Below are 16,329 nucleotides of genomic sequence, written 5' to 3'. Positions count from 1 at the left end.
GTGTATTGGTGAATTAATTGCTTTTCATGCCTATTGAATTTTACACAAATGATCAAATGATGCATAAAATAATGTCAAATTGATCAAACTTCATGGAAATTAGTATCAAGTGGGGCCTCCTTTGACCTTGATGGTCTCAGCTAGACAATTTGGCATTGAGTTGACCAAATTTTGAGTCTCTTTATGTTGTTATATCCCATGTGCTCATTATAGCTTCTTTCAAGTCGTCTTCGTGTCTAAATGCTTGGTCACCAATTTTTCTTTCCAAAATATACCACAAATTTTCTGTAGGATTCCAGTCCGAACTTTGATGTTATTTGTGTCAAAGTATACCTCCGCTTTCTTAGCAGCATGTTTTGGATTGTTATCCTGCTGTAGTATAAAATCATTTCCCATTCTTAATTTTTTAGTAGATGGTTGCAAGTTGCCTTTGAGAATTTCACAACACATTGAAGCATCCATTTTTTCATCAATAAATGTCAATTTCCCCACTCCTTTTCAAATAATACTACTCCAAACCATCACATTTCGTCCTCCATGCTTTACACTACCTCGCAAACAACTTATTTTATATGCTTTTTTTTTTTTAGCCACACTTTCTGAACTCCACCTGATAAGATGAGGTTGTATTTTGACTCATCTGACCACAAACTTTTTTTCCAATATGATATCAGCATTTTTTCGTACTACTTTGCAAATTCTAATCGACGTTTTATTTGTTTTGCAGTTAAAAGAGTTTTTTTCAAACTACTCTACCTCTAGATCCTTGTTCTCTAATACAATTTCTAATTGTTTTATATTGTGACCGTCTTGAACTGTGATAATGTGATCGTCTTGAACTTTTAAAGCTAATTTAGCTGCCAAAACTAATCTATTTTTCTTCACATTAATGATGATATTGCGATCAATTGCACTGGTGGTCTTGCGTTTTTGTCCTCTGCCAGCCACACTAGCAACGGTTCTGATCAGATTAAGCTTCTTAACAATTGAGGACACTGTCATAAAAGGAATTCCTGTTTCTTTTTGGATCTGACAGTAGGATTTTCTTAGATTTTTTATTTCAACTACAAGGCTTTGTTGATGGAAAGGCAAATGTTGTTTTCTTGACGCCATTTTGCTGAAGCACTATATTTTATTTCTAGAATGAAAATGTATTTAAAAAATTAATATTTTCAATTTTACTCAATAGTTTGATTGTTCAATGCACTCAATTTATGCTAATATAATGACCTATTTGGTCAGCCTACGATTATTTTTTTGCAGTCAATTTTATGCATCATTAGATCAATTGTGTAAAACTCAATAAGTATGAAAAGCAATTAATTTACTAATACACAAGTAAATTCTTAAAACAATACTTGATAAGATATTTAAAAAAAATTTTTAAATATTTTAACGAACAACTCATTTTTTTGAGGCAATCCTTAAAATTATGATTTTTTTTTTAGTGTACGATTATTTTTTTTTGCATACTGTATATATTTATTTATATATTCGTAAATATTTGCATAAATATTTACATAAATAATATTATTCATTTTTGCTTTTGTTTTGTTCTACATTACATTTTAAAACATTCCATTGCTATTTGATAAAACTTACAAGCTGAAAAATATAATAATAAAAACAATTAAGAATGAAGATTTTTAATATATAAAAAAAAGAATGCTGAGATTCATAGGAGACCATAAGTTCTTGTCGTCGAGACAAGAACTTATGGTCTGTCTGTATATGACTTGTTACATATGTGACTTGTTACATACTTACACGTTAAATATTCCACGTAGCAAAATAAAAAAGTTAGTATTTTGTGATAATAAATGAATAACAAGATTTAAATTTAATAAAAAAAAAATTTACAAAAATTTCTTTAAAGATAATATAGACAATATATCTGCAAGCAATATAGGCTTGCAGATTGTAAATAATTGAACAACAAATTATATAAACTGATCATTAAAAATCATACATTACGAATCATATAAACAGATATAAATAATAGATAAAAAGAATTTCAAAAGGTTTTAAAAGTACATGTAAATTTGTCATTTTTTAAAAGTCATTGTCAATTTTAAAAATTACTTCTTTCAATTTTATTAGAGGATATGTAATTCCATTTAAAAAAAAAATCAAAGTTATTTAAGACAATTTTGTCCCAAAGATACAGGCCATGAAATGATATGCAAAATTGACTATGATTAGTTTTCTAAATTGGTTGAATCAAAAAATCATCATTTTATAGATTATATTTTTTTGTTTCGTTATAACTATGAAAATGAGACGGAGATAATTTTGTTTTACATTTGTACATAAAACAAAGAATATTATGCACGTTAAGTTGATATATGTTTAAAACATTCATTTTTCTTAAGAGAGGCTTTGAACGAGTTTGTTGGTCACGATGTTTCTGATGACGATGAAGAAACTCTAGTTTACTTTTGTTAGTAAATGCAATATTTGCATAGTTGATATGGCAGTGAATAAGTGAATAATACAGTTGTGTTAAAGTGCACAAGTGCACAAATAGCTTTTTGAGTTGTATAATATTCCAAGCCTTTTTTTTGAAATTTTGTTCCTTAAACTTTCCATGTGCTGTCTCCATGTAAGATTTTCATCAATGTATATTCCTAAAAACTGGGTAGTTTTTAGAGATCATTGCCATATATTAGAAAAAAAAGAAATCCAAGTATAGAATCTTGTGGCAAGCCACAAATAATGTTTAGTAACATTTTTGATAATTTGGCCTCAATGTGTACATAATGAGCACAATTATTTAAATAACTCTTTACCAATTTAAAAATGACTTCTGTAATTCCATATAGTTTGAGCTTTTTAATAAGAATTTGATAGTCAATACTATCAAAAGCTTTTGATAAATTAATAAAAATTGTGCATTCAGCTTTATTTATTGACTTGTTAATACTATATATTTTTTATAGTATTTCATGTTTGGTGAAGTTATTTTTTTTGAAATCATATTTATTATTAAATAATATATTATTTACAGAAAGATGAGTGTTGATTTTGTTATATAAGATTCTCTCTAAAATTTTTGAAAATACTGTAAGATCAGAGATAGGGTTATTTACTTATTTATTAGTTGCATCCCCTCCTTTGAATATCAGCGTTACTTTGGCAATTTTAAGTTGATCAGGGAAAATCTCTGGCTAACAATGGATAAAAAGATTTTAAATAGAACTTTTTTAATAAAATTATAAGAATTTATAACAACGTTTCCCTTAATATCGTTGAATCCGATTGCTTTATTTAATTTAAATGTTTTAAAAGCAGCTTTAAATTTCTGAAAACATATTTCAATGCAATTAAGATTTGTTGTTTTTGGAGGTAAAAATGTAAAAGAATTTAATGGAATATTTTTTGCTAAGTTAGGCCCCACTAAAATAAAATGCTTATTCAATTCAACTGCTATCTCACTTGGAGCATATAAAAAAATATTATCATCAACTTTAAAAAGCAAGCAAAGTGCTTGATTTAGTTTTAGTTTTACCCGTGATTTTTCTCCTTAAATTTGCAATTCGAACTGTTTTTGTTTTTTTAAGTCAAGATTGTTATTTTTTTTTTATTTTACTTTGTCTATCCACTTAAATTATTCTCATATTTGTAAATAGTTTTACTTCCAACTGATTTGGATTTCAGTTACTTAATATATAATTTTTGTTTAATTTTGGAAGATTTTCTTAGTTCATTGGTTATCCATGGGGATGTTATCTTTTTTAGTTTTTGGTTTATTTCAATTTTAGGAAAATTTGCATTATAAATATTGAAGAATATTTTAAGAAAATTGCTATAAGCTAAGTTTGCGTCCTGAGTATTATTAATACATTGCCAATGAAGCATTGATAATTGGTCATTAAATGATGCTAAATTTGTTTTACTATAAATGCGCTTAAAAGCTATTTTTTTAATTAATATTACTTTAGTATCTGCATTTTTGGAGATAAAATAATATTTGATATCGTATCTATTAATTCCATTTTTAAAAGAATAATTAAAAATACCATTCCTTATGATATTGTCAATTAATGAAGTCGTTGATTTAGTAATTTTTGTAGGTTTAGTTATTAACGCTCTAATTGGATTAGATATTAATGCTATAATTCTTGTTGGATTAGTTATTAAACGCTCCATTTTCAACATTATCAAGTCATTCTACAACTCTTTAATGTTGTATTTGACGTGTTACTGCAAACAATCGAAATTAAAATCATCAATTAAATAGTTTAATTTTTTTTTTCATGGTTACTTTTTTGTTTAAATAACTTCATTTAAAAAAGTATTAAAATATTTATTACATTAGTTGGTTGGCAATTAGAAATACACTAAGTTTCTTTAATACATATTATGTTAGAAATATTGAGATCCATATTATACAAAAAAGTTTCAAAATTTTTGTTCAGAATTCTTATATTAGTATTCAACACATATAAGTGGTCAAGAACACATTTAAGTGGTCAAGAACACATTTAAGTGGTCAACACATTTAAGTGGTCAACACATTTAAGTGCTCAAGAAATTCTTTTATTTTATTGTTAAAAAAAAATTAGATCAGTTACTCTGCAAAGAATAAGCCTCATTAAAATAATTTAGACTTAGGTCAGAATTTTCATCACCCACAAAATTATATGTTTGAAAAAATTTAGCGAAGTTATTTCAAAATTAATATGTTCATTAAAAGCCAATTTAACTTTATTGAATTTCTTGCAAATTTCCCTTTGTTTTGCAACTCTTTTGCTTCCTAAAACAACTTTTTCCATATCTCTGTTGTTCTTTTACTGAAGTCTTTGTTGAATAAATGTAATCTGAACTTTAGAGTTTTGATTTAACTATCCATGATTGCTTTTTTATAGTTTAAAAATTTTACTATAATTGCTCTATAATTTTTCTTTGTATTTCCTTGTATACACATACATATTGTATTAAACACTTTTTAACTTTTTTTAAAAAACTTAATTCTTTTTTTTGCATATAAATTTTGACTTAAAAAACTGTGAAAATCAATGTGCGAAAAAATATCTCCTCAATAAACATTTCTCTGATAAAATGTCTCTCTGATAAGCATGCATTAAAGATAAAGGAATAGGAAAATGAGGGAGCCATAAATAGAAATCAAACAGGACAGTTATGAAAATTTTTTATTATATAGTTAATCATTTTAATCTGTGTTTTATTCCAGTGTGTTTATATATATAAAAATGATTCCCTCTTAGGTGCCATCAAAAATGATTTCAGTTTGATACAATAATACCTTTTTTAGCTAACCGCAGGTTAGAAAAAAAGCAGTATTGTGTCAAACTGAAATTTTTTTTTTGCTTAACATTGCGAAGCTTTGATTTGTTTAATGGCACAGGATAACCAAAAATTACCCAGGTAACTTAAATTCATAGAATGAATCTGTTATATCGTTCAACAGGAATGTTTTAATAAATGTAGAAAACAATTAAAAATCTTTTTAAAATTGTAGCTTAACAAACCTACTATCAAAACAAATATTATCAAAAATAAAGTTTTTTTGTTTGCTACTTTACATCTTGGTCATTTGAATCATTATGTTTTGTTTATTTGCAAAGCTGTTAAGGTCTATTTTGAAATATTACTGATTGCGAATAACTTTAATGCGAATAATTAAAGTCGAATGTTTAATTACTATTGAATTCGCCTTGAGCACAGAACAATTGTTGTAATTAAAAGAAAATATAAAACAGCATTTAACTAAACCATATGGAATATGTTGAATGTATGCAGTACATTCGCTTTTTTTTCTATGCATCTTGATCATTTGTATTTGTAAAACTAATAAAAAATTTTTTTTAAGAATTTTGGTAACATTATTTCTCATAATTTTTAACCAATATTCTTGATTTATTTTTAAATACAACATAAAAATTTTTATTGTTTTTGAATAAATTTATAAAATAATTTTCTTTTTTTTTTTAAAAAATATAAAAAATGAATTATTTATAAAATATAGCTAATTATGAACTTTTAAAAAAAAATTCAATCTTGGTTTATTTAAAATTTGAAAACATATTGTTTATATATAAAAAAAAATTATAAAATTCAAAAAATGTCATAAAAATATGGTGTTGAAGGAGAATTTTTACAGGTTCAATATGTTATAGAAGACATTTTATATATTCAATTACAAACTAAGCAACAGTTTATTTACACAAGGAAGAAAATCATTTATGTCTCAAGAAACTTCATCAGAAATAGTAAAATATTTGTACTTAAAGCACAATATATGCGGTAGTGGTGTAGTGGTAAGAATGATTGAACTCATAAGCGAGAGCTCTGAGTTCAATCCCCACCATGTCCCTGGTAGTACCACACTTAACTTGTTTCTCTGTGCAGCAACCTTGTTTGTCAAGATTTGAGTTAAAGAGTTAAGAGAGGGTTATAACCAGAATTGAAGTAGCCTCCTCAACTAAAATGGCCTTAATGGTCTTGGGGAGGTGAACTAACATAAAAAAATTTCATTTTAACCAGAATAATGAAGTACAAAGTAGAATTATTCAGGTTTCTGAAAAGAAAAAAAAGGGGAGAGATCAAGGATAACAGATCTATTTGAGTCTTAAAAAAACTGATCACATCAACTATTTTTTTTTTTTCAATTGTTGAAATGAGGTTCAATGAATAGATTAGAACTGCATTTCTTCCAATTAAAAATTAGGGTGGCTCTTAAAACAACATTTTTGAAAAAAACCTACCCTATCCTACCCCTTTACTTTGTTCTATATAATACTAAAACACTAGGTTTAAAATTTTTTTGAACAAAAAATTATTTTAGGGGTAGCTCAAGACCCTTAAAAATTTGACTGGTCCCTAATATTTTGAAAATAAAAGTTCTTCTAAAGTATGTCAACCTGGTACTCAAAGGAAAGAAAATTATATAAAAACTTCAAAAATAGTCATCAATTTACGTAAAAAACATGTTTAAAAAAGTTATTCTTTTAAAACTTAAAAAATAATGACTTTTTTTATTTTCAGCTAAAAAATAATAGTTTTTATGTCTACAAAAATTATTTTTTATGCAAATTGATTATTATTTTTGAAGTTTTTTATGTAAATTGATTATTATTTTGAAATTTTCATATAATTTTGCTTCTTTTGAGTACTTTAGAAGAACTTTTATTTTCAAAATATTAGGGACCAGTCAAATTTTTAAGGGTCTTGAGCTACCCCTAAAGTAATTTTTTGTTCAAAAAAATTTTAAACCTAGTGTTTTAGTATTATATAGACCAAAGTAAAGGGATAGGAGCAGGTTTTTTTCAAAAATGTTGTTTTAAGAGTCTCCCTATTAAAAATTAACCTGGAAAACATTTTTTAACCAGCACGTAATTCCTAGCATGTTTAATAATTTTACATGTGGTGTTATAGTAAAGCAATTGCTTTCTAAGATACTAGCTTCAAGTTTAAACCTACCTCTGCCCACGAAAATATGCCTCTATATATTCCTCTGGAAGTACCATGCTCAATTTGTTTTTCTGTGTAGCAGCCATGTTTGTCAAGACTTTCACAGTTAAAGGCTAAGAAGGGTATAACAACAATTGTGGAAAACAAGTAGCTTCCTCAACCTAATATAGTGACCCCCTAGGCCATACATAACCTAAGTAGGTCACCCATAGCGATTGGTAGGTGTATTTTTTTTTAAATGACATTTTGTTATACCTTTGAATATTAATATTTCTACATCTGGAAAATTAATCTTATCAACCAACATAAAAAGAAACTAATTAATATTTGAAATCACATTTGTTCAAAGTTTATAATAAGAACATCAACAATCATAAAATGTAGATAGCAAACCACTTTTTATTGCAGAAGGTTGTTCCAGTTTTACAGTCAATAGACATATTCAATAACATTTATTGGAATATCCCATACCACCAACTTGTGTTTATCTTAACTGTATGAAGTTATAAAAAAGTTCTAAAAATTTTTGAGTTTTTTGTTGATGACAAAAGCTTTATATTAGGCAGTTCACTTTTGACTGGTAATGGTGTATTGCTTCTATTATTCAAATAAACAAACTCACCCAATGATATCAAGCATAACAACAAAGCAAAGTATAAACCAAAAGCTTTTGATTGTTTTGCTATTTTAGCATTTCATTTAGAAACTTCACAACAATGGTAAATATGCATATTGATCTGAATTAGCCTTGCCAAACTATGCTTAATCAGTTTGCCAAACTATGCTTAATCAATTTTAGAATTTATATAAGTTTTCAAAAGAAAACTACAACCATTTATTAACCAATCCTATTGCCTTATTTTATGAAAAATCAGTTGAATATAATTTAAATTTATATGAATTAAAAAAAAGTGAATGTATTTTTAAGTTAACATAATATTAAAGTCAGATTTTGAATACAAACTTTTCTACCATCCTAATTTAAATTTAATGCATACAATTGCAAATTTAAATTTAATGCATACAAATAAAATTTAATGCATACAAATAAAATTTAATGCATACAAATAAAATTTAATGCATACAAAACCATCAATACAACTTTATTTGATTCGACCAGCAAAATGTTAGCACAAACATAGAAAAAAAAAAGTTTGAACTTTTATAAATAAACACTTTTATATCATAATTCCATAATATTTGTAACAGAAAAACTTTAACAAAAAGCTATATGCTAAATATGAAACAAAAAAAATGCCCACAATTGCCATTTCATAAGCAATATATAAGATTTTAACTAGAAATAACTGCAAACAACCTTATCAAAAACATTCATTTTTTATCAAGCCAACGGTTAACAAAAAACATTGTATATCAAGCTAATTTAAACTTTACTAATCTGCTTGCATTTGTATCAATAAATTCTACATAGATAAAAGCAAAAGATTTATTAAAACTAGATATGCTAACCATATAAAGTTATTTAATATTCTTGTAAAAAAATGATACTGAGTTATGAAAGGAGGTTCAGAAATTAAAAGATGCAAATCTAAACCCCAGCAGCATCCCTATATCAGTTTTATGTCAGTACCAACAAAATATAGTGTTAGACCTGTGTGTGTGTTTAAACATATATATATATATATATATATATATATATATATATATATATATATATATATATATATATATATATATATATATATATATATATATATATATTAGTTGACGTTTAATGTTGTATTACAATAATAAAACAAAACTTTATTTCAGTTATTGAGGGCTCAATAATAAAGAAAGTAAACAACTTTCTAAATAGAGCGGTATATATATATATATTTATATGTTTTTATTTACATAGAGAAAAAAACAACATTTCATGGAACTATAAGTTTCATGCCTATACGGCAATCATCAGCCATGTACTATATCAAAAACAAGCAAAAAACCGTTAATAAAATACAGTGGAGCGACATCTGACGTCTCTATGGAGACAAAACAAGAAAACGTCAAAGAAAAATTGTATATAAATCAGCTAATCACCAGTATCATAAAACGAAAGAAGAAATTTATTTTTATGTCTACAATATGAAACTAACTCGTTCTTTTTGTTTAACAGATTTTTCCCTTTATGCATTAAAATATAAAACTTTTCATTAAGACAAAGGTTGCAAATTTTGGATGAAGGATTATATGTTTGGCAGCGCTTGATAATTTTCCACTTAGTAAAAAAATTTTTTTTCTTTAAGTTTCCAAATTTCTTTAGATTATTCCGTATCATTTATTTACTTAATTAAATTAAAAAATTTTAAACGGCTTGACTTGAAATGGGTCTCATTAATACCAATATAAACTTTTTCTGTGTAATCTGGTTTATTGGATGAAACAGCAGCTTGATATACAATATTCTTACTTAAACACTCGTTGTTCATAATGCTGGTAGATTTATTGATACAGTGGCAGGTTTTTGTTGCTGTTTTTTTATGATTGTATAAAATATTTTGATTATACAAACTGATGAATGACTTAACATTTTGAAGCTAATTTTAATGGCTTTTCCATTAAAAATCTTGTGTAATAAAAGACCAACAGGAAAGCTTGCATCAATTATTTTTAAAAAAAGATTACCTATCTTTGTTGCAACATTTTTACTATATGGGGATAATACCAAATAATATTCTGTTTGTGATTTTTGTTTTGAATTGATTCTATATCTGACTGATATTTGAGCTTGGATGAGAAACTCGATTTTAACAATGCATCCTGATAGGGAGAAACAGCTTTTTCAAAAATTTCTTTGTTTGAAGATGCAGTAGACAATCTTTGTTCAATTGTTTGCAGTAGACTTTTTAATATGCACGGAAGTGGTAAGAGTCGGCGTGTATATAATTAAGAATGTTATCTGGCTTTGAGTAAGGTTGGAAGGAACTGTTGTTATTTATAAATAAATTTATGTATAAATACATATATATTATATATATATATATATATATATATATATATATATATATATATATATATATATATATATATATAATATATATATATATATATATATATATATTACAATATATATATATATATATACATATATATATATATATATACATATATATATGTATATATATATATATATATATATATATATATGTATTTATATATAAATTTATTTATATATAAATTTATTCATATATAAATTTATTTATATATAAATTTATTTATATATAATTTATTTATAAATAAATATATTTATATACAGGTCTCAGCAGGAAGCGAGAACTTTGTGAAAGTGAGAGCTAAAGCTTTCGCTTCCACGCTCTCACCCACACTCTGCTAAAGTAGTTTACGGGAGCAATTTACAACTCTCACAAAAGTATAACTTTTTCATAAATATAAACTTTTTTTTTAAATATTGATTAGAAAAATTAAAGAAAACTTGCAAACTACATAGAAAAAAAAAAAACAAAGTTTGAGTTTCAGATTGATTTTTTTTGCTTACAAAATGGGATTGTTTATTTATTTAAATATACAATACTGTGTAATATCACTATAGTGTTAATGACAATATGGTCAAGTTCGCAAAATTGTTTAAAAAAGAAAAGCATTATCGTTGTAACTAAGATGAAAAAGTCATTTTAAAAATAAATTAATAATTTCATAATAAACTGCTATGCTTTATTAAAGCACAGTTATTGCATTAAAAAAAATAAAATAAAATAATAAAGAGCTCTAATTGAAATTGGACTAACTGATTGGTTTCTTAAATTAAAAATTTGTTTCTTAAAAAAATCTTAATATGAAAAAATAATTTGTAACAAGTATAAAATTAAATTTTGAATTTAACAAGCAATTTATTTAATGAATAAACAGATATCTTGCACAAAAACTGAAAGCTCTTGTAAAAAGCTGTTTTGAGGAGCAGCTTAAAAGGCTCGCCATGTTTGTTTTAGGAGAGCTTTTCTCTGCTCAGGTACTCAATTACTCCCATCGTGGCCTGCATATATATACATTTATGCAAAAAAACACAAAAAACCAACAGTTCTATTTTTGTTAATAAGGTTCAAATATTAAAAAAAAAAGTTCACAACAGGATGTGATCATCAAAGTTTATTATTTGAAGTCCATTAATTTAAAGTGGTAGTCCTCTATGACTTCTATGAAAATGAAGCAGTCAAGTGTCTTAAAAAAGAGAATTGGCCAGTATGTAATGCACGATCATCATATACTACAAAATGTACCCATACTTGGGTTGGTGAAATTCTCAATGTTATCAGCAACTTTATTGAAAGGTAAAATCACTTGAAAAAGAGAATAAAAACTTGAAGCCATCTGCATCAATACTTTACCATCACAACCAAGTTATAGTAAAACTGCCAGTGTTCTAATTATAGCTGGCTCATCTGCAAATGTTGCATTAATTAAAGCAGTTAAAATAGATAATAAATAACACACAAAAAAAAAAGCAAAAAATCTTGTATTAGTTGGGGTCCCAGAATCAAAGAAAATAAACACTTATGAAACTGTAGACAATAATACTGCTCAAGTAGAACTAGTCATGAAGTCATTAAGCAAAAATATTAAAATTGTGCACACTCACAGACAAAAATCAAGATCATCTATTCTTCATAAAACTGACTCTTTGTCAAACAGTCGTATATCCAAAATATATTCCGCTAATCTAGTTGTTCAATTAAAAAATGAAATCACACGTAATGATATCATATCATCATGATAATATCACGTAATGATATCATATCATCATGATAATATCACGTAATGATATCATATCATCATGATAATATCACGTAATAATATCATATCATCAGCTAAAAATTTTGCAAATACATGCCACAAAAATATTTCACCAGAAATATTAGACCAGACTGCACACCAGCTGAACAAACATTCTTTAACACCCTACTCAAAGAACAAAAATAGAAAACAATGAACTTGAAAAAATTGACAAACTTAACTCTCCCTTTTGATATTTCATCCACGGTGAAAGCGCCCACTATGTTGGTGTCACCAAGACCCTTCTCATTAATGGCCACAGTGACCACCTCTTACCATAAAGTAACCATAACCACCCCTTTGCCAAGGAAGAAGCAAAGTAAACATTCACAAATGCATTCAGCAAAAGTCTCAACTTCAAACGCTAACATTTAATTCCAACAGCAATTACAGTTTCAACTAAATGATACCAATTTATTTTATAAGCAACTTAAATGCATGTATACCAACTCCACCACCTTAAACAGAGTCAAGCTCTATAAACTAATTACAAATCGAAATTGAAAAGCCACATATCATATTTAAAATTGAAACAAGGCTTCGCAATGATTCCATTTGCAATCTCAATGGATATTATCTATATAATACATATAAAAATTCTCAGTATGTTGGAGGTGGAGAAGCAATCTATGTACTAAAAATCTTATTTAATCTCAAGTTGAAAGCATATCTCCTAATAATAACTTAAAAATGATTGCTTCTGAACAGATCTAGATCATCTTTTCTTCATAAAACTGACTCTTTGTCAAACATATCCAAAATAAATTCCACAAAACTACAACAACAACCCTATTTTTCCAAATTCTGCAATTGATAAAGAAATACTAAAATCAATTACGGCTGCAAAGAATGCAGTTAAAAATAAAAAATATCAAGGTCTTCTCATTCCTGGACCTTCAATTTCCCTTATGTCAAATAGTTCAATGACGATTGTGACACAATGTACACAATGTGTACGGATAAATGGTAGAAAACTAGCTCAGGTAAAAAATTTATTGATGAGCACTTTTACAACTACTTTTCCATCTTTTCTAAATGTTGATACCTCATTTACTAACACTTTAATAACAGATTATATAATATCCTAATCTTCTGAGAGAGTCAGTGATATAACCAACTCTGCTCCACTTGTCTCAACAAGACAAGTGTCCTTGCCTTGTTACTTCTTGGAACTATAACCTGGCAAATAATAGATTATATAAAATATCCAGCCATAAATATAACTATAATTGAGGTACATATACCCATATGTCTGAATCCATCCAAAATGTTGATTGGAAAGATTTATTTTCCAATAAGTCTATCAATCAATGCTACTCAACAATTAGACCAATATAAAAAATATGTGATTCCTTTTTAAGTAAAAAATCCTAATCATATCAATAAAAAAAGACCTCCATGTATGAACAACAACCTTTTTTGCAAAATTAAATAAAAAAACAAACTCTGGCACCATTACATATCATCAGGTCAAAAATGCCAATTGCTTTACAGAAAATATATCACTACAAAGAGAGCCCTTGAATAAAAAACAAAGATATGTATTCAAACATTTGAACATTCACTTGCTACCAACCATGATTCCAAAGTGCCTGTATGCATACTTCAACAGAAAAAAAACTGTCAAAAATACATATCAACAATATTAGATAATGCTACAAAACAAAGTATTACTAATAAAACTGAAATTGCGAACGCTCTTAAAAAGTAATTTAATTCAGTATTTGTACAAGAAAATCAAAATAATCTACTTCCATGTTTTAACTTTTGCACCAATGCTGTTCTCTCAGATTTTATAATTGCACCAGCTACCGTTGAAAGTAATTGGAATAGATGGAGTTGATCCACGTGTATGAAAAGAGTGTGCTATGGCTTGGTCCTTACCACTTCCACTTCTATTTCAACTATCACTTGATTCTGAAACTATTCCTAATGAATGGTCTTGTACCAACATTACACCACTCTTAAAAAAAAAAAAAAACAGATCCAGCCAATTACAGACCAATCTCTCACATCAGTGACATCCAAGATAATGAAACGCATCATAAAAAGTGCTATAATGAATCACCTATATGCAAATTAACTTAATACATCGAAGTTAACATGATTTTGTTAACAGCAAAGCTTGTATACCAAACCTCCTAGAAATATTTGATTTTGCAATTAAATCAAGTGCAAACAAATGTCCTTTCAAAATAATCTTCCTTGACTTTGAAAAAGCTTTTGACCCTCACAATAAAGTATTCAAAAATGGAATTCAAGGTAAAATTCACAAATGGTTAAATTCCTTTCTATCTAACCAAATACAACATGTTGTTCTTGGTGATTCAATTTCAGAATGGGCTGATGTTGTAAGTGGAGTTCAACAAGGCTCAGTTCTCAGTCCAGTAGTATTCATTATTTATATCCATGACCTTCCTGACAATCTCTCTGTTCTGCCTAAAATGTATGCTGATGACACTAATTTACTTGTAAAAATAAATTTAAAAGATACCAATAACAGTATAAGTATACTCCAAATTGATCCGGACAATGTTATTAACTGGACTAATACATGGCTAATGAGCCTTAATGTAGGTAAATTTAAAGTTATGCATGTCAGTAAAAACAATCCTGTTAAACTACACTTTTACTGATTACAACAGGGTAATTATGTGTCAAATGACCCAGAAATTTTTAAAAATGTCACCCTATATCTCAGATTTTGCTGATTTTTTCATAGTTGAGAGTGATTAGTAAAATAAGAATCTTGGAGCCAGATGCTAAAACTTTCAAGGAACTTTTATTTTACTCTCAACTGTATAAAAATCAGCAAAATCTGAGATGTATGGTGACATGACCTGGCTCATTTGACATGGAATTACCCAATACTAATAAGAGATTTAATCTTGCAAAATTTAATTTTTCAAAAACTACCTACAAACAAAATCTTGGTGTTTTAATATCATACAAACTTAAATCTTCAGCACAAGCATGTAAAGCTGCCTCATCAGCTTGCAAAATAATTGGTCAACTGAAACGTACTTTTGTCAGTCATGGTGTTAATCTCTGGAAGAAATTATATACTAGCTCCGATAGGAAATAGTAAGAGATAGAGCCTAGACATCACTTTTTTACTAATTGTATTGTTTTAAAATGGAATGACTTTCCCAAGCAAATAACGAATGTTAAAGATGTAAAATCAATAAAGATATTTTTTTAAAGCGTAAACTGGCGTGCCATTTATGTATGCCGTAAACCATTTTACGTAAGCGGTAAGCCATTTCACGTATATTTAAACAAATGGTAAGATAAAAAAAGTAACTAACATTATAAAAACCACTTATGAAGTTTGTAATATAACTATAAAAACTTATAGAAGTTTGAATGACAATTTCGCAAAAATGTTTATATGACAATTACATTTGATATTAGCTCTATTTACAAATGTAATAACTTTAGGAAAAACAAAGAAAAATTTTATTTTTATCAAGCTAACTTTTCCATCAAAAATGTTCAGTAAAAAAAAAAAAAAGATGTTATAGGCGCGTAAAAAAATAAATCATAAAATAATCATAGCAAAAAAAATTTATTTATCATCTTGTAAGCGCAAGAATATTAATTTAGACAATTTCTCATAACAAACAATAATCTTAATAATTTCTCATAACAAACAATAATAACATAACAAAAATAATCACCAGCTAAAAAATAGTACACATTAATTTTTGTTTTATATTAGCGCCACTTTTGAATTTTTTTTTTTTCTTGTTATAATGATTGTAGAAATTTATAATGAATGATTGTCTTGTTATAATGTATTGTATTGTTATAATGATTGTACCAAAAAAATGGAAAAACATTAGTTATTACACACTTTAAATGAAATTCTTATAGAGTTTACTTTTTTATATTTTGAAAAAAAAACTTCTTTTACGCATATAAGTCTATTATTAATTTTTCAAAATAATATTTCAAGGAAGTTTGGATACCCTTGTTATCAAGAATAAATATACTTGATAACATTATCAAGTAAATTATATTTGACACGGGATTGCCCATAAATTACGCAATGCTAACTTTCATTATCTTCGCAGAGCCTTTAGTTAAATAAAAAAATAGAAC

The 16,329-nt window shown here is 26.7% G+C and overlaps 1 protein-coding gene across 3 annotated transcripts in view; it reads right to left on the bottom strand.

Moving 5' to 3' along the window:
* LOC100213514 (protocadherin Fat 4) overlaps positions 1 to 16,329 on the bottom strand; it is a 171,266-nt gene that overhangs the window by 97,538 nt on the left and 57,399 nt on the right. The gene's annotated exons all lie outside the window — the stretch shown is intronic.

This window comes from Hydra vulgaris, chromosome 07 (genome assembly GCF_038396675.1).
Source record: "Hydra vulgaris chromosome 07, alternate assembly HydraT2T_AEP".
In the NCBI taxonomy this organism is placed as follows: Eukaryota; Metazoa; Cnidaria; class Hydrozoa; order Anthoathecata; family Hydridae; genus Hydra; species Hydra vulgaris.
This window is presented reverse-complemented; position numbering and strand designations above follow the sequence as displayed.